At 43.0% G+C, this 16926-nt stretch overlaps 1 protein-coding gene across 1 annotated transcript in view; it reads right to left on the minus strand.

Moving 5' to 3' along the window:
• The window catches only part of LOC126295334 (alpha-mannosidase 2), a 923615-nt gene that overhangs the window by 810758 nt on the left and 95931 nt on the right, over positions 1–16926 (minus strand). The window contains exon 2 of the mRNA XM_049987803.1: positions 5183–6349. The gene's annotated coding sequence lies outside the window, so the exon portion shown is untranslated. The remainder of the gene's footprint in view (positions 1–5182; positions 6350–16926) is intronic.

Below are 16926 nucleotides of genomic sequence, written 5' to 3' on the forward strand. Positions count from 1 at the left end.
CACTCATAATGCAGCGTAGAACTTCACTGAGGAACGTAGCGGAGCTCACCAGTCACTTTACAATGGCTACGCACAGTTCAATATTACATCACCGACGTTGGCAGCGGCCGGACGCTAAATACGATTGAACCGAAGTGGACCGAATTTTAGCGACTCAGAACTAGGGAGGCCTGGCTCTTCTTTTTGTGAACAAGCAGTACCTAAATTTCAACGAACCAATAGAAAACAAACAAATAAAAGACACGTTCTATTTGAACAGACGACTAAAGAAAATTTCCTCCCGTGGCAGTAATGGACTTGGTTCTAACGCCTGCGAACAGAATTCAGAACTGGAAATATATAGCAGCTCTTTTAACTCGATAACCTCTTACCCGATTTACATCTCCATTTCTTTAACTCATAGACACCGTACCTATATTTTCTTGCTAGAGTTCAATAAATGTTTTTGTACTTCAGATGACGTAGGGTAGGAAATAACGGTGAACGGTTCAAGTTTGAAGTCGAATCCATTGCGCCATCAAATGTTATGCGCACCCCAATTTTGAGTACTTCATACGGTAAAAAAAGGTTGGCACTAGATTCGCGTAAATACGGTACCTCAGAAGTGAACACGTCACGTGAGCTTGGGACGAAGCTGTTTCACCTCAATTCACAGTCGCCGTCACGTCAAAACATTCCGCAATGCATATCAAATGGCGGCATTCGCACAGGTCGTCAAAACGACGTCACGTCGCGTTACGTCGCTTGAAGGTGTCTAAAGAAGAAAGTTTTGACGGTGTCATCGTCTGCCGACATCGTAAATTAACGTATTTTCGCCGCCTTCACACGTATTATAGAAGTGGACTTCGTGCTTTTGTGTCCTCGTAAGCTTCATTTTATTATTATGCTTTGTTTTCGCGGCAAATTGCAAATGTTCCATGACGACTTGCGTATTTTTTTCGATGGAGTGTTCTTACACAGAAGAGTTAAGATATCTGCACACGAAAAGCTATTTAAGTTTAACAATAACATTTGACACCTACGCAGTTCGTAGTAATAGACGGCAAATCATCGAGTAAAACTGAAGTGATATCAGGTGTTCCCCAGGGAAGCGTCCTGGGACCTCTACTGTTCCTGATCTATATAAATGACCTGGGTGACAATCTGAGCAGTTCTCTTAGACTCTTCGCAGATGATGCTGTAATTTACCGTCTTGTAAGGTCATCCGAAGACCAGTATCAGCTGCAAAGCGATTTAGAAAAGATTGCTGTATGGTGTGTCAGGTGGCAGTTGACGCTAAATAACGAAAAGTGTGAGATGATCCACATGACTTCCAAAAGAAATCCGTTGGAATTCGATTACTCGATAAATAGTACAATTCTCAAGGCTGTCAATTCAACTAAGTACCTGGGTGTTAAAATTACGAACAACTTCAGTTGCAAGGAGCACATAGATAATATTGTCGGGAAGGCGAGCCAAAGGTTGCGTTTCATTGGCAGGACACTTAGAAGATGCAACAAGTCCACTAAAGAGACAGCTTACACTACACTCGTTCGTCCTCTGTTAGAATATTGCTGCTCGGTGTGGGATCCTTACCAGGTGGGATTGACGGAGGACATCGAGAGGGTGCAAAGAAGGGCAGCTCGTTTTGTATTATCACGTTATAGGGGAGAGAGTGTGGCAGATATGATACACGAGTTGGGATGGAAATCATTACAGCATAGACGTTTTTCGTCGCGGCGAGACCTTTTTACGAAATTTCAGTCACCAACTTTCTCTTCCGAATGCGAAAATATTTTGTTGAGCCCAACCTACATAGGTAGGAATGATCATCAAAATAAAATAAGAGAAATCAGAGCTCGAACAGAAAGGTTTAGGTGTTCGTTTTTCCCGCGCTGTTCGGGAGTGGAATAGTAGAGAGATAGTATGATTGTGGTTCGATGAACCCGCTGCCAAGCACTTAAATGTGAATTGCAGAGTAGTCATATAGATGTAGATGTATATAAATAAGACCATCAGTTGAAGAAACAATTTTTATTACATAACATTTGAAGAGTTCAGCTTTAATGAAGGTGAAAGATACAGCAGTTCATGTGTTAAGAAAAACGAATATAATGGATAAGGTAAATAGGCACCATTTCGTTCTTTATAGCTATCGTTTAACGTGTTTGTACGAACACTGATCAGTCAGAACATTAGGACCATCCACCTAATAGCCGATATGTCCACCTTCTACATCTACATGTACGCGATTACTCTGCTATTCACAATAAAGTGCCTGGCAGAGGGTTCAACGAACCACCTTCAAGCTGTCTCTCTACCGTTCCACTCTCGAACGGCACGCGGGAAAAACGAGCACTTAAATTTTTCTGTGGGAACCCCCACTTCTCTTATCTTATCGTGATGATCATTTCCCCCTATGTAGGTGGGTGCCAATAGAATGTTTTCGCAATCGGAGGAGAAAACTGGTGACTGAAATTTGATGATAAGATCCCGTCGCAACGAAAACCGCCTTTGTATTAATGATTGCCACTACAATTCATGTATCATGTCTGTGACTCTATCTCCCCGATTTCGCGATAATACAAAACGAGCTGCCCTTCTTTGTACTTTTTCGGTGTCATCCGTCAGTCCCACCTGATGGGGATCCCACACCGCAACAGCAGTACTCCAGAATCGGGCGGACAAGCGTGGTGTAAGCAGTCTCTTGGGAGACCTGTTCCACCTTCCAAGTGTTCTGCCAATGAATGGCAGTCTTTGGTTTGCTCTACCCACAACATTATTTATGTGATCGTTCCAATTTATTTTATTTGTAATTGTAATCCCTAAGTATTTAGCTGAATTTACAGCCTTCATATTCGTGTGACTTAACGCGTAATCGAAATTTAGCTGATTTCTTTTAGTACTCATGTGAATAACTTCACGCTTTTCCTTATTCATGGTGAATTGCCACTTTTCGCACCATACAGATTTAGACAGCCGCCTGCAACGGAAATACCGCTATTTGCAGAACGTGGCGAATGGTGAAGCTTTAAGAAAAGTGATACACACGACGCAAATCTGAGAGAACAGTCCAATTTTTTAACTGACCAATTACTAAATTTACGAGCAAAGGGGCCATAATTGTGACAGCAAAATTTTTACGAACCGCTTTTCTTCAACAGAGGCATGAATGTACTGGGTGTCTGTAATTAAAGTTCGGCTTGTCACGGAGGTATAATGTGGACTGTAATTTACGTATAACAACGAAACGTGGCAGGATAAGCTAATGCATTATTACGAAATCGGTTTACGCCGAAATAAAATGTTTACAAGGAAACGACGTACATCACTGCACGCCGATCTACACCACTGGACAACATACACACACTCTCTCTCTCTCTCTCACACACACACACACACACATTATATTGCTTGAAAAGAAGACAGAAGACAATTAATTAGAAATAATGATTAAAAAACCATAACTTCATGGTATTGTAGACAAACCATTACAATTTTTTCAATCATACTTAAGCAATAGGGTACTGTTAGTAAAAACAAACTATCAAAAGTCAACACCCATGAAAGTAAAGAGAGGAATTCCACAAGGCTCAGTGCTTGGCCCTTTCCTGTTCATTGTTTACATCAATGACTTCTCAAATTATATGCCATGCAACAATGTACTGTATGCTGATGATATGACACTAATAACAGATGGAGAAAATCTGCAAGATGTCATGGAATACAACAAAATACTAACTGGAATGAGCAGTGACTGGTGCAGGGTCAATCTTTTATCAATAAACAAATTGAAAACTGAAGACATTTACTTCACCCTGAACCCAATTTAACAGAATACAAAAAAATTGTCAAGTTATTAGGTTTACATATAGACCTAAAGCTTACATGGGGCAGACACACAAATTATCTATGTGGCAAACTCGCTCGAACTCTCTCTCTATCATACAAGCTGAGACACGTTATCAGTAAAAATCTGCTGATCTGCACATACTTTGCTTTTTTTCCATTCACAACTGCAATACGGGGTACTTCTTTGAGGTAACTCAGTGGGTTCAAGTACCATCTTCAAGTGGCAGAAGAAAGCAGTCAGGTGCATTTTAGAACCAGCACCAAGACAAAGTTGCAAAAACCATTTTCAATAACTAAAGATAATGACACTACCTAGTATATACATGTATAATTGTTTAATATATGCCAAAGAGAATGTAAAGAACTTTAACTTGAGATCTGAAGTGCATGTTCATAATACTCGAAATAATAGTAACATAGACCTACCGTACACAAGGCTGACATTGACACAAAAGACCCACAAACACCGTAGCTTAAAATTTTATAACAAACTCCCAAAACCTGTCAGCGAACTACCGATTAATAACTTTAAGCAGTCAATAGAAGTGTGGCTCAAATGTATGCCATATTACTCACTTGATGAGTTTCTAAACAGTGACACAAAAGAGACATGCTACATGAAACAAAAAACTGCCATGTCAATTATACATATATGTTTGTGACAGTAATGTACCAGCAAAGATTTTTTACATGGATACATAAGATGTACCATAAATATATTCTGATACTGTTGTATATTTAACTGTTATGATGTAGTATTATTATTATTATTATTATTATTATTACTATTGTGAATGAATAATTGTGGTATTACCAATATTACTTTAGCATTGTATCTGCTTGCCCTGCACAGGTACAGTTATGTACAATAATAATTATTGTAATTTTTTTAAAAAAATGTATTGAAAACACTGACGATGCCAATTGTATGGAAAACATATTGAAAGGCAAATAAAGATTCTATTCTATTCTATAATTATGTCTGTGATACAACAGTCGTGTGCTGGTAGCATACACACACCCACATGCACACACACACACACACACACACACACCCACACACCCACGTGCACTTACACACACACCCACATGCACACACACCCACCCACGTGCACATACACACACACACACACACACACACACACGTGCACACACACACACACACACACGTACACACACACACACACACACACACACACACACACACACACATAGACACCCACACACCCATGTAGACACACACACACCCATGTACACACACACACACACACACACACACACACACACACACACACACACACTAAATTGCTGTGAAACGAAGAAAAAAGACAATTATGTGTGTGATACTCACAACAGTCGTATCTCTTCTCGCCGTCCCTGGTCGCACCAAAAATCGCTATCCGCATCCAAGGAACTCTCTTCTCCTCGTGACAGCTGCCGGTTTTCTCCGACGATCAGGGATTGCTCGATGAACAACAACCACCACCTCAATCCGCTGCAACGCGGTCACTGAACAGATAGGACGTGACGTCACCAGTGAACACACGCGAAACGAAGAAACAAATCTGAGCTACTGTTCCACGACAGTCTTCACTGCCAAACGCGCTCACTGTTTGCAGTAAAACCAAACGTAAAAAACAATAAAATAAATCTACGTGCACAACCTACGATTTTCACATTTACTATGAATCGGTAAGGAGTGCAGCAGAAAACTGTTATTTTATTTCCTTCCCTGCCGGTCAGCAAAGCGGTTAACAAATTTTCGGAAAACGCGGCGCGACGAACGAAACCGGCAAGCGCAGAATTTCGCGGAAAAACTTCGCGCGGAACGAACCGAAACGACGGAGCGATCGAGCACTTCTCGCGCAAGAAAAAAAGAACACTCACACACACACACAAACAAAACCGCACAATATATACTCTCAGTGAGTTTATACCTCTGTGGAAAACGCAGAGATATTACAAGGCGCTCGTATTTGTCGCTTCTTTTTTTTCTTCGTCACACTGTCAAAGAGACGAATCTCTGCTCATATTTGACAGTATCGTCAACATAAAAAAAAACGCTCTGAAGGCACTAGACGTCACCCGTATCGTTCGATGTCGAATCAAGAACGTCTTCTTCCGTCGCGACAACAGGGGGGGGAAAAGTGGGAAAGGATCCTCGCTGCTCCAGAGCTTAAGGACCTGTGCCCGAAGATATGCCGCACCGAGAATGGGCCGATATCACGCAAGGGGGAGATAAATCATTTCATTCAGCCGGCGCAGCGAGAGATTATTGTCTCGTTCCCTTCTGTCAGCTCGTCTGCACGTCTTAATCCCTCTCTCTCTCTCTCTTCCCAGACAGGAATGAATTAAAAGCGAGGATGGGGCACTCCTCCTGAGACTTGGTTGCTTTTTTGTCGTTGTTCTCTCCTCCGCTCGCCTCTTTCCTGCTCGCAGTAGTAAGGGAGACCGCGTCCTTGACGAGCCTTGCCGCCACAGCTCGGAGTGTCACCGTTTCTTCACCGACTCTGGCATCCTGAAAATGAACAGAAAAAAGGGAGAGTCAGATGAAGTTCACTGCAGTGGCCGTCTTTCGCAGCCTGTACTGGCTGCCCCAGGGGAAATGGTCATTATTCAGGAGTAGGGCAGGATCGATCATCCGAAGCAAAACGATCTGGTAAACTTGGCCTCTGAAGTGCATACCTCAACATACACTCAGTCGCAAAAGTATTCGGGCACTGGGAAGTTTCACAATGAGTACTCGAGAAACACTTCACTATGAAACCCAAACATATTTGGAGGGTCCTAAGCCAGAGTGAACCAACTACAAATTACATATTTCGAGATTGTTGTTGTTGTTGCGGTCTTCAGTCCTGAAACTGGTTTGATGCAACTCTCCATGCTACTCTACCCTGTGCAAGATTCTTCATCTCCCAGTACCTACTGCAGCCTACATCCTTCTGAATCTGCTCAGTGTATTCATCTCTTGGTCTCCCTCTACGATTTTTACCCTACACACTGCCCTCCAATACCAAATTAGTGATCCCTTGATTCCTCAGAACATGTCCTACCAACCGATCCCTTCTTCTAGTCAAGTTGTGCCACCAACTTCTCCCCAATCCTATTCAATACTTCCTCATTAGTTATGTGATCTACTCATTTAATCTTCAGCATTCTTCTGTAACACCACATATAGAAAGCTTCTATTCTCTTCTTGTCCAAACTAGTTATCGTCCATGTTTCACTTCCATACATGGCTACACTCCATACAAATACTTTCAGAAATGACTTCCTGACACTTAAACCTATACTCGATGTTAACAAATTTATCTTCTTCAGAAACGCTTTCCTTGCCATTGCCAGTCTACATTTTATATCCCCTCTACTTCGACCATCATAAGTAATTTTGCTCCTCAAATAGGAAAACTCCTTTACTACTTTAAGTGTCTCATTTCCTAATCTAATTCCTCACCATCACCCGATTTAATTCGTCTACATTGCATTATCCTCGTTTTCTTTTTGTTGATGTTCATCCTATAACCTTCTTTCAAGACACTGTCCATTACGTTCAACTGCTCTTCCAAGTCCTTTGCTGTCTCTGACAGAATTACAATGTCATCGGCGAACCGCAACATTTTTATTTCTTCTCCATGGATTTTAATACCTACTCCATACTTTTCTTTTGTTCCCTTTACTGCTTGCTCAATAAACAGATTGAATAACATCGGGGAGAGCCTACAACCCTGTCTCACTCCCTTCCCAACCACTGCTTCCCTTTCATGTCATTCGACTCTTATAACTGCCATCTGGCTTCTGTACAAATTGTAAATAGCCTTTCGCTCCCTGTATTTTACACCTGCCACCTTTAGAATTTGAAAGAGAGTATTCCAGTCAACATTGTCAAAAGGTTCCTCTAAGTCTACAAATGCTAGAAACGTAGGTCTGCCTTTCCTTAATCTAGCTTCTAAGATGAGTCGTAGGGTCAGTATTGCCTCACGTGTTCCAACATTTCTACGGAATCCAAACTGATCTTCCCCGAGGTCGGGTTCTACTAGTTTTTCCATTCGTCTGTAAAGAATTCGTGTTAGTATTTTTGCAGCTCTGGCTTATTAAACTGATTGTTCGGTAATTTTCACATCTGTCAACACCTGCTTTCTTTGGGATTGGAATTATTATATTCTTCTTGAAGTCTGAGGGTATTTCGCCTGTTTCAAACATCTTGCTCACCAGATGGTAGAGTTTTGTCAGGACTGGCTCTCCCAAGGCCATCAGTAGTTCAAATGGAATGTTATTCAGCTCTAAAGTTAAACTACAGAAAAATAATCTGATGAGATACTGAGGGCAGTAAATGATCTTCAACAGATTGTTTCGTCACACATGTTATGTTTATAGCAGTCTTGTTTCCTTCTTCAACAGAAAACGTTCAAATGACTCTGGGACTTAACATCTATGGTCATCAGTCCCCTAGAACTTAGAACTACTTAAACCTAACTAACCTAAGGACATCACACACAACAGAAAACGTTATATACTATAAGGAAAACTGTGTCTGGTACATTTTATACAAAATTTTCGGGAATCTCTTTCATCTTCTGGTAACCTGTCTTCACTGGAATTTCCAGCTATCTCTGCAGCACTTTGCAAGTTCTTGTAAAAATGGTAGATAGGGGGAATGAAGCACAGCATTGACTCAAGATCTTTCTTCTTTGCACTCGTAAGTGGTCTTCCTCTGCGATACTTGAAACTCAGTGCTATGTGGTGAAGTTGGGTGTCCGACCTCTAGATCGTTTAGAGAAACTAACTTCATAGTACTCCACATCATCTGTGTGTGTATTTCAACTGCATTACGTTGGCCTTCTCTTTGCTTATTCTGATGCACCTTATTTTCATCCAAGCTAGAGTTAGTCCATCAACTTTTTCCTGTTTCTTAAAACCGATGTTAAGCTGTCAGAGCTGAAGAAATCATCAAGTTTCATTTCCACCACACCGAACTTTTGTTTCTTGACTCTGCATGTTTTCATTATGTTCTGGATTTCATGCATATTGTGGGGCGGCGTATGGAAATTATTGTTATTAAAATGTTCCTATGATTTATTTAATGCTGTTGTTTGCCGTTCTCAACAATGGCTCTCTAACTACAATATTGGCAACCAGAAAGTGATTAGCAAAACATTAAGCCTGTAATTAGAATTCCTAGGGCCCACTTCATCTGAGAAATACACTTATAGCTACAGCTTATAGCTCTGAGGAATTAGGAGATTGTCTGGGATTCATAATCAAAAACGATTCACTCTAAAATGTTCACTATATTCTGAAAGTCACAGACCAAAAAGAATCCACACAATCCAACTACCAGAGCAGTTCAGAGTCTAATGCGCTGATGCAACTATAACTGTTCAAATTAAATGCTTAAGTGAATGCTCGCCATAATTTGATGATAAAGTTCATCAAACGCCACGCTAAATAATAGTAGGATGTCTGTCCCGCGGCGGCACGTGAAAATACGACATACACAAACTGAAGATAGGCCATTAAAGGCATCCCAGAATTAACACTTCACTCGAAAATGATTGCATAGTTACGCGTATCCCGAGTAACTTATTACGGCATCCGAGGCTGTTTATAGCAATGATACCGACGCGACGCGACTCCCGGCACAGGTGGTGCGCTGATCAGCGTCTGGAGAGAACTGGGGCCTTTTTTTCTCGCGCAGCGTTCTTATATACACTCCTGGAAATTGAAATAAGAACACCGTGAATTCATTGTCCCAGGAAGGGGACACTTTATTGACACATTCCTGGGGTCAGATACATCACATGATCACACTGACTGAACCACAGGCAAATAGACACGGGCAACAGAGCATGCATAATGTCGGCACTAGTACAGTGTATATCCACCTTTCGCAGCAATGCAGGCTGCTATTCTCCCATGGAGACGATCGTAGAGATGCTGGATGTAGTCCTGTGGAACGGCTTGCCATGCCATTTCCACCTGGCGCCTCAGTTGGACCAGCGTTCGTGCTGGACGTGCAGACCGCGTGAGACGACGCTTCATCCAGTCCCAAACATGCTCAATGGGGGACAGATCCGGAGATCTTGCTGGCCAGGGTAGTTGACTTACACCTTCTAGAGCACGTTGGGTGGCACGGGATACATGCGGATTTGCATTGTCCTGTTGGAACAGCAAGTTCCCTTGCCGGTCTAGGAATGGTAGAACGATGGGTTCGATGACGGTTTGGATGTACCGTGCACTATTCAGTGTCCCCTCGACGATCACCAGAGGTGTACGGCCAGTGTAGGAGATCGCTCCCCACACCATGATGCCGGGTGTTGGCCCTGTGTGCCTCGGTCGTATGCAGTCCTGATTGTGGCGCTCACCTGCACGGCGCCAAACACGCATACGACCATCATTGGAACCAAGGCAGAAGCGACTCTCATCGCTGAAGATGACACGTCTCCATTCGTCCCTCATTCACGCCTGTCGCGACACCACTGGAGGCGGGCTGCACGATGTTGGGGCGTGAGCGGAAGACAGCCTAACGGTGTGCGGGAGTGTCCCTAATTTGCTGGGAAGTGGCGATGCGGTCCCCTACGGCACTGCGTAGGATCCTACGGTCCTGGCGTGCATCCGTGCGTCGCTGCGGTCCGGTCCCAGGTCGACGGGCACGTGCACCTTCCGCCGACCACTGGCGACAACATCGATGTACTGTGGAGACCTCACGCCCCACGTGTTGAGCAATTCGGCGGTACGTCCACCCGGCCTCCCGCATGCCCACTATACGCCCTCGCTCAAAGTCCGTCAACTGCACATACGGTTCACGTCCACGCTGTCGCGGCATGCTACCAGTGTTAAAGACTGCGATAGAGCTCCGTATGCCACGGCAAACTGGCTGACACTGACGGCGGCGGTGCACAAATGCTGCGCAGCTAGCGCCATTCGACGGCCAACACCGCGGTTCCTGGTGTGTCCGCTGTGCCGTGCGTGTGATCATTGCTTGTACAGCCCTCTCGCAGTGTCCGGAGCAAGTATGGTGGGTCTGACACACCGGTGTCAATGTGTTCTTTTTTCCATTTCCAGGAGTGTATAAAGCCGCGGTGCGGACGGCTAAGGGAACGCCTGATTAAATCCGCTGTCCCGGCTAGCCGCTGGGCTAGTAATTCACCACTTCAAGTTATCAAATAAATCATCGCTTCCTTTGCTGATGGCCAATGAAGGTCTCAGTTTAAATGTGCAATCAGCACACAGGTAAGTAATCATAATAAAAGTCTGATGTGGCTAAGTCCAATATTTTGGGCGAGAGAATTAATTTAATTACACTACACGCAGTAGATGAGCTCTGAACTTGCCCTTTGGAGATACGCTATCGCTATAGTTTTATAGTTGTTCTGTTGAAACTTCTCACATCTTTATGATTGTAGCGTATCTACCTTCTACTTAAATTTAAACATCCTAGCTTTATTTATTCGCGTACTTAATCTATCTTGCTTCCTTAATTTTCAAGACAAAAACCAGAAAATCATGAATTTCAACTAAAATTTTAATTTGTGAGATCCAGAATACTGTTTCTGCTAAATTGTTACGCAAAAGGAATCTAAATATAAATTTTTAAATTTCTAGCTCTTTTCTGTTCCACCAATGATTTTTACAGAAAAACGTCCAAATTTCAGAAGTGGTTAAAGTTACTGAACTGATATTCAGCACATATTGGTTTAGTATTACTCCTGACATGCTAGAAACGTTTCAGGTTCTTTACTTGATAAAGTATTGCTCAACGTTTATGACGTCAGAGCTAGTTACAACGGACTGGCTGGCACACAATGGAAAGACTGATGTGAATTTTATACGGCGTGAGTAGGCTGCTTCCCTACAATACGGTAAATGTTTTGGTTGCATCTCATCTTGTTCTCAATATGACTGAAATCAGTGTCATTGGGCAGACACCTGTGACCTGGGATTAAAAATTTTTGAATGATTTCTTTGGCACACTGAGCAGGATCTTGAACGATACGCATTTGTATTGTTACCAGTTTGAAATTTCTATTTTGGCCACCACATGAGTTTGACCAAAACACAACAGTTCCTTCCGTAGGATTAGCATTTAGGTGTTTCGTAAGACACGATCCTATCTCATCTGGTTCTCGACCTGCTATTCCCCCATGCCAAAGGCGCATAGTTCCTTCTGATGTACCCAAATTGAAGCAAGAAAGTTGACGTTTGTAATACACAACACCAGCGGGAACTTTTGACAGCGAAATTGTCTGTTGCAGATCGAACGCAAGGACTGTGCACTCACCATTTATTGCTTTGTCTTGCAAGGTCAAGCTGTCGATGATGTAGCTCTCTGTCCATGTTTACATCTTCAAGAGCTTTCGCATTGTCAGAAGTGTTCTCTAGTGCTTTTAGAGAGTTGGTTTGAATTTGAAAGATATCACATTTCTTCCATGTGTCTTTGTGTGGCAATTTACATGAGAAGTTGAACTTAGTTTTGAAAACTTTTTCATACAACGATTGTGACACACTGTCAGACTCTGCATTTTCTGCTATCAGTTGCCCTTTATACAGCCTGTACATCAAGCTCAAATTGAGGTGACAGGAGAGACACTTCCTATCCGACAATAGTGGCTCCTAAAGCATGGAAATGAATTAATATGATCTCTGATGCGACGAATTCTCTCCTCAGCAAATTTATTATGCGGCTCATGCTTCCCTCTTCTGTCTTGTAGCTGACCAGACTTCACTTTCAGAAGAGCTCTGTGAATCTTTGCACTGTTAACACAGTGTGTGTTTAGGAACATATTTTTGCAAACCTTCACGTCACCTGATGTAGGAATAAAGTAATGTCGAGTAAATGTTCTTAGGGGATCTTCAGCATATGATCTTCTGTCCTTCACAATGAAGGTTTTTACAGACCGTCCAATCAAAGCTGTTTGTGTTTCATACCGTCCATCACTGTAATACATATCAAAAAATAACTGTCGATCCTGCAGTGAGACTTTTTCATAACATTTGCGACGACATGTCCCATTACTGTTTGTCCCGTCGATGATGTAAATGCGTTTCCGCTGTTTTTGCTAGTGTTCCGAACATTCTTTTTCCAGTTACCTGGATTGCTTTTCTTGCCCTTCATCCTAATTGGTTCTTTGGATTCTGCAAAAAAATAAAAAAAAATCTTAATGTAAAACTACCGCGTACATGTTCTCCACTTAAATCATTACGAATACAAATCAGCAAGTACAATAGTTAAATAAAAATTGACAACAGATGTGCTGTCAAAACGATGCGTTTTCGTATAATTCATTTGCCAATGTGCACCAACTACGTTCCTAACGCAGACGGCATTCTCGATGTTCAGCGACTGTAATAATCGATCAGGAACATGTCCCTAAGGTAGTTGTGAGTATTCCACTACGTAGTTCACAGTTTACTCCATAGAAGGTAGCACAGCACATCATGTAGTTCTCTTTTGCATATGACAGTAGCCTTCAATAATTGCATGCATCGAAGTAATGTTGTACACCATTCTTAGCCAAATGTATGCAGTTTTAAGTATAAAACATACCTTCACTACTTGCTTGACGTGATAATGGCACATATTCATCGCTGGAACCACACTCAATGTCAACATTACTGTCATTTGACTCTTCAGAACTCCTGTATGCAACTTCGTCTGCCATCTTGTTACTGGATTTAGTTCACTCTGGCACCAGAGATAAATGTAGATCTGAGACACTCCAGAAGTGCAAACATAAAAAAAATCTCTTTGTCCCTCAAGAGTCTTTGTTCGTTTTGCCATACGAATCTTCATAATTTTCTGCACCATTATCAATAGCAAACCTAAAATGTCAAAATTTGTAGTTGGTTCACTCTGGCATAGGACCCTCCATTTATTAGCAATATATATGCGTAACAACATTAATTACAAAAGAATTATTGTATTATTTCGTTTACAAAACATAAATAACAGAAAAAATTAACAACAAAAATGAAACATCCTGAACTACAAAAGTATTAGGACACTGTCCAATAAATGTTCATAAGTTGTACGACGAAAATGTCAATACCTTGAGAGTCCACCTTTCATTTTCAATACCTCCTCCAATCTACTAGGCATTCTTTCCACAAGTTTTTTTTCGTGAAATCTGGGCCTATATTTGCCTATTCAAAAATGGCTCTGAGCACTATGGGACTTAACATCTGTGGTCATCAGTCCCCTAGAACTTAGAAGTACTTAAACCTAACTAACCTAAGCACATCACAAACATCCATGCCCGAGGCAGGATTCGAATCTGCGACCTTAGCAGTCGCGCGGTTCCGGACTGCGCGCCTAGAACCGCTAGACCACCGCGGCCGGCTATATTTGCCCATTCTTGGCGCAGTTTCTCTTTCGAGGTTTCCTTCGTATAGATGTTATCCGCGCGGAGGGTCCGTTTCAATTTATCCCACAAATGTTCGAATGGGTTAAGGTCTGGTGATTGGGGAGGGGGGTGCAATACTTTCGGACAATTGAAGAGCGACCACATCTGTACAACATGCGCGGTATACTTGAGGTCATTATCCTGATAAAAATGAAAGTTGTTCGCAATACCTAGATGTCGTGCACTCTGCTTCAAATGTCCTCGCAGTATAAGCAAATACGCTTCCTTGTACATCGTATCATCAATGAACGCCAAATCACCCACATCATTGCCGGACATGCATCCCCATACCGTGATGCTCACACCTCCAAACTTTACTGTCGGTTTGAGGTTCCTGGAAATCAGCTCTTCATTGGTCTTTCGCCACAAGTTTGCCTTTCCGTCGCTTTGCCATAATGTAAGTTTACATTCGTCGCAAAATATCGCAAACTGCATCCGTTTCTTCTGGTTGACTGCATTTATGAACGGCTTTCGCCGTGCCGCTCCACCTCACTTGCAATTCGTGTGGCAGATATTTTCGGACTCCGTTGTACCTTTCGCACAATCACACGTCCATCTCTCTGTGAAAATGTCGGCCGCGGTGGTCGTGCGGTTCTAGCGCTGCAGTTCGGAACCGCGGGACTGCTACGATCGCAGGTTCGAATCCTGCCTCGGACATGGATGTGTGTGATGTCCTTAGGTTAGTTAGGTTTAAGTAATTCTAAGTTCTAGGGGACTGATGACCTAAGATGTTAAGTCCCATAGTGATCAGAGCCATGTGAACCAACCATGTGAAAATGTCCGTGGCCGTCCTGTACTGCAACGGAATTCCTATCGCCCTTCTTTCTCGAACCGTTTAATTATGTCGTGAACTGTACTTTTCTTCATGTTCACTATTGCGGCAACTTCCGTGCAGGTTTTCCCCTTCGCGTGATGATAAACGACAAGTTGCCTTTTCGCTTTATGATAGATGGCGCTGTAATAGTCACAAACATATGGCTCACAAAATGAGATTTTCACTCTGCAGCGGAGTGTGCGCTGATATGAAACTTCCTGGCAGATTAAAACTGTGTGCCCGACCGAGACTCGATCTCGGGACCTTTGCCTTTCGCGGGCAAGTGCTCTAACCAACTGAGCTACCGAAGCACGACTCATCCCCCAGGCTGTGCTAAGCCATTTCTCCGCAATATCCTTTCTTTCAGGAGTGCTAGTTCTGCAAGGTTCGCAGGAGAGCTTCTGTCAAGTTTGGAAGGTGGGAGACGAGGTACTGGCAGAAGTACAGCTGTGAGTACCGGGCGTGAATCGTGCTTCGGTAGCTCAGTTGGTTAGAGCACTTGCCCGCGAAAGGCAAAGGTCCCGAGTTCGAGTCTCGGTCGGGCACACAGTTTTAATCTGCCAGGAAGTTTCATATGGCTCACAATTTTAGACGAACAGTTGGTAACAGGTCGGTTTTTTACATTAAAATACAGAACTTTTTATTTGGGTTGTTCCAATGTGATACATGTACCTTTGTGAACTTATCATTTCTGAGGACGTATGCTGTTGCAGCGTGATTACCTGTAAATACCACATTCATGCAATAAATGCTCAAAATGATGTCCGTCAACCTCAGTGCATTTGGCAACACGTGTAACGACATTCCTCTCATCAGCGAGAAGTTCGCCTTCCGTAATATTCGCACACAATGCGCTGACGCATGTTGTCAGGTGTTGTCGGCGGATCACGATAGCAAATATCCTTCAACTTTCGCCACAGAAAGAAATCCGGGGACGTCAGATCCGGTGAACGTGCGGGCCACGGTATGGTGCTTCGACGACCAATCCACCTGTCACGAAATATGCTACTCAATTCCGCTTCAACCGCACCGGAGCTATGTGCCGGGCATCCATCACGTTGGAAGTACATCGCCATTCTGTCACGCAGTGAAACATCTTGTAGTCACATCGGTAGATTATCACGCAGGAAATCAGCATACATTGCACCATTTAGATTGACATCGATAAAATGGGCGCCAATTATCCTTCCTCCCATAATGCCGCACCTAACATTAACCCGCCAAGGTCGCTTATGTTCCACTTGTCGCAGCCATCGTGGATTTTCCGTTGTCCAATAGTGCATATTATGCCGATTTACGTTAGCGCTGTTGGTGAATGACGCTTCGTCGCTAAATAGAACGCGTGCAAAAAATCTGTCATCGTCCCGTAATTTCTCTTGTGCCCTGTGGCAGAACTGGACACGACGTTCAAAGTTTTCGCCATGCAATTCCTGGTGCATAGAAATATGGTACGGGTGCAATCGATGTTGATGTAGCATTCCCTACACCGACGTTTTTGAGATCCCCGATTGTCGCGCAATTTGTCTGCTACTGATGTGCAGATTAGCCGCGACAGCAGCTAAGACACTTACTTGGCGTCATCATTTGTTTCAGGTCGTGGTTGACGTTTCACCTGTGACTAAACACTTCCTGTTTCCTTAAGTAACGTATCTATCCGGGGAACCGTCCGAACACTTTGATGATGTCGTCCAGGATACCGAGCACCATACATAGCACACGCCCGTTGGGCATTTTGATCACAATAACCATACATCAACACGATATCGACCTTTTCCGCAATTGGTAAACGGTCCATTTTAAGACGGGTAATGTATCGCAAAGCAAATACCGTCTGAACTGGCGCAATGTTACGTGATACCACGTACTTATACGTTTGTGACT

Source organism: Schistocerca gregaria, chromosome 11 (assembly GCF_023897955.1).
Source record: "Schistocerca gregaria isolate iqSchGreg1 chromosome 11, iqSchGreg1.2, whole genome shotgun sequence".
Taxonomy (NCBI): domain Eukaryota; kingdom Metazoa; phylum Arthropoda; class Insecta; order Orthoptera; family Acrididae; genus Schistocerca; species Schistocerca gregaria.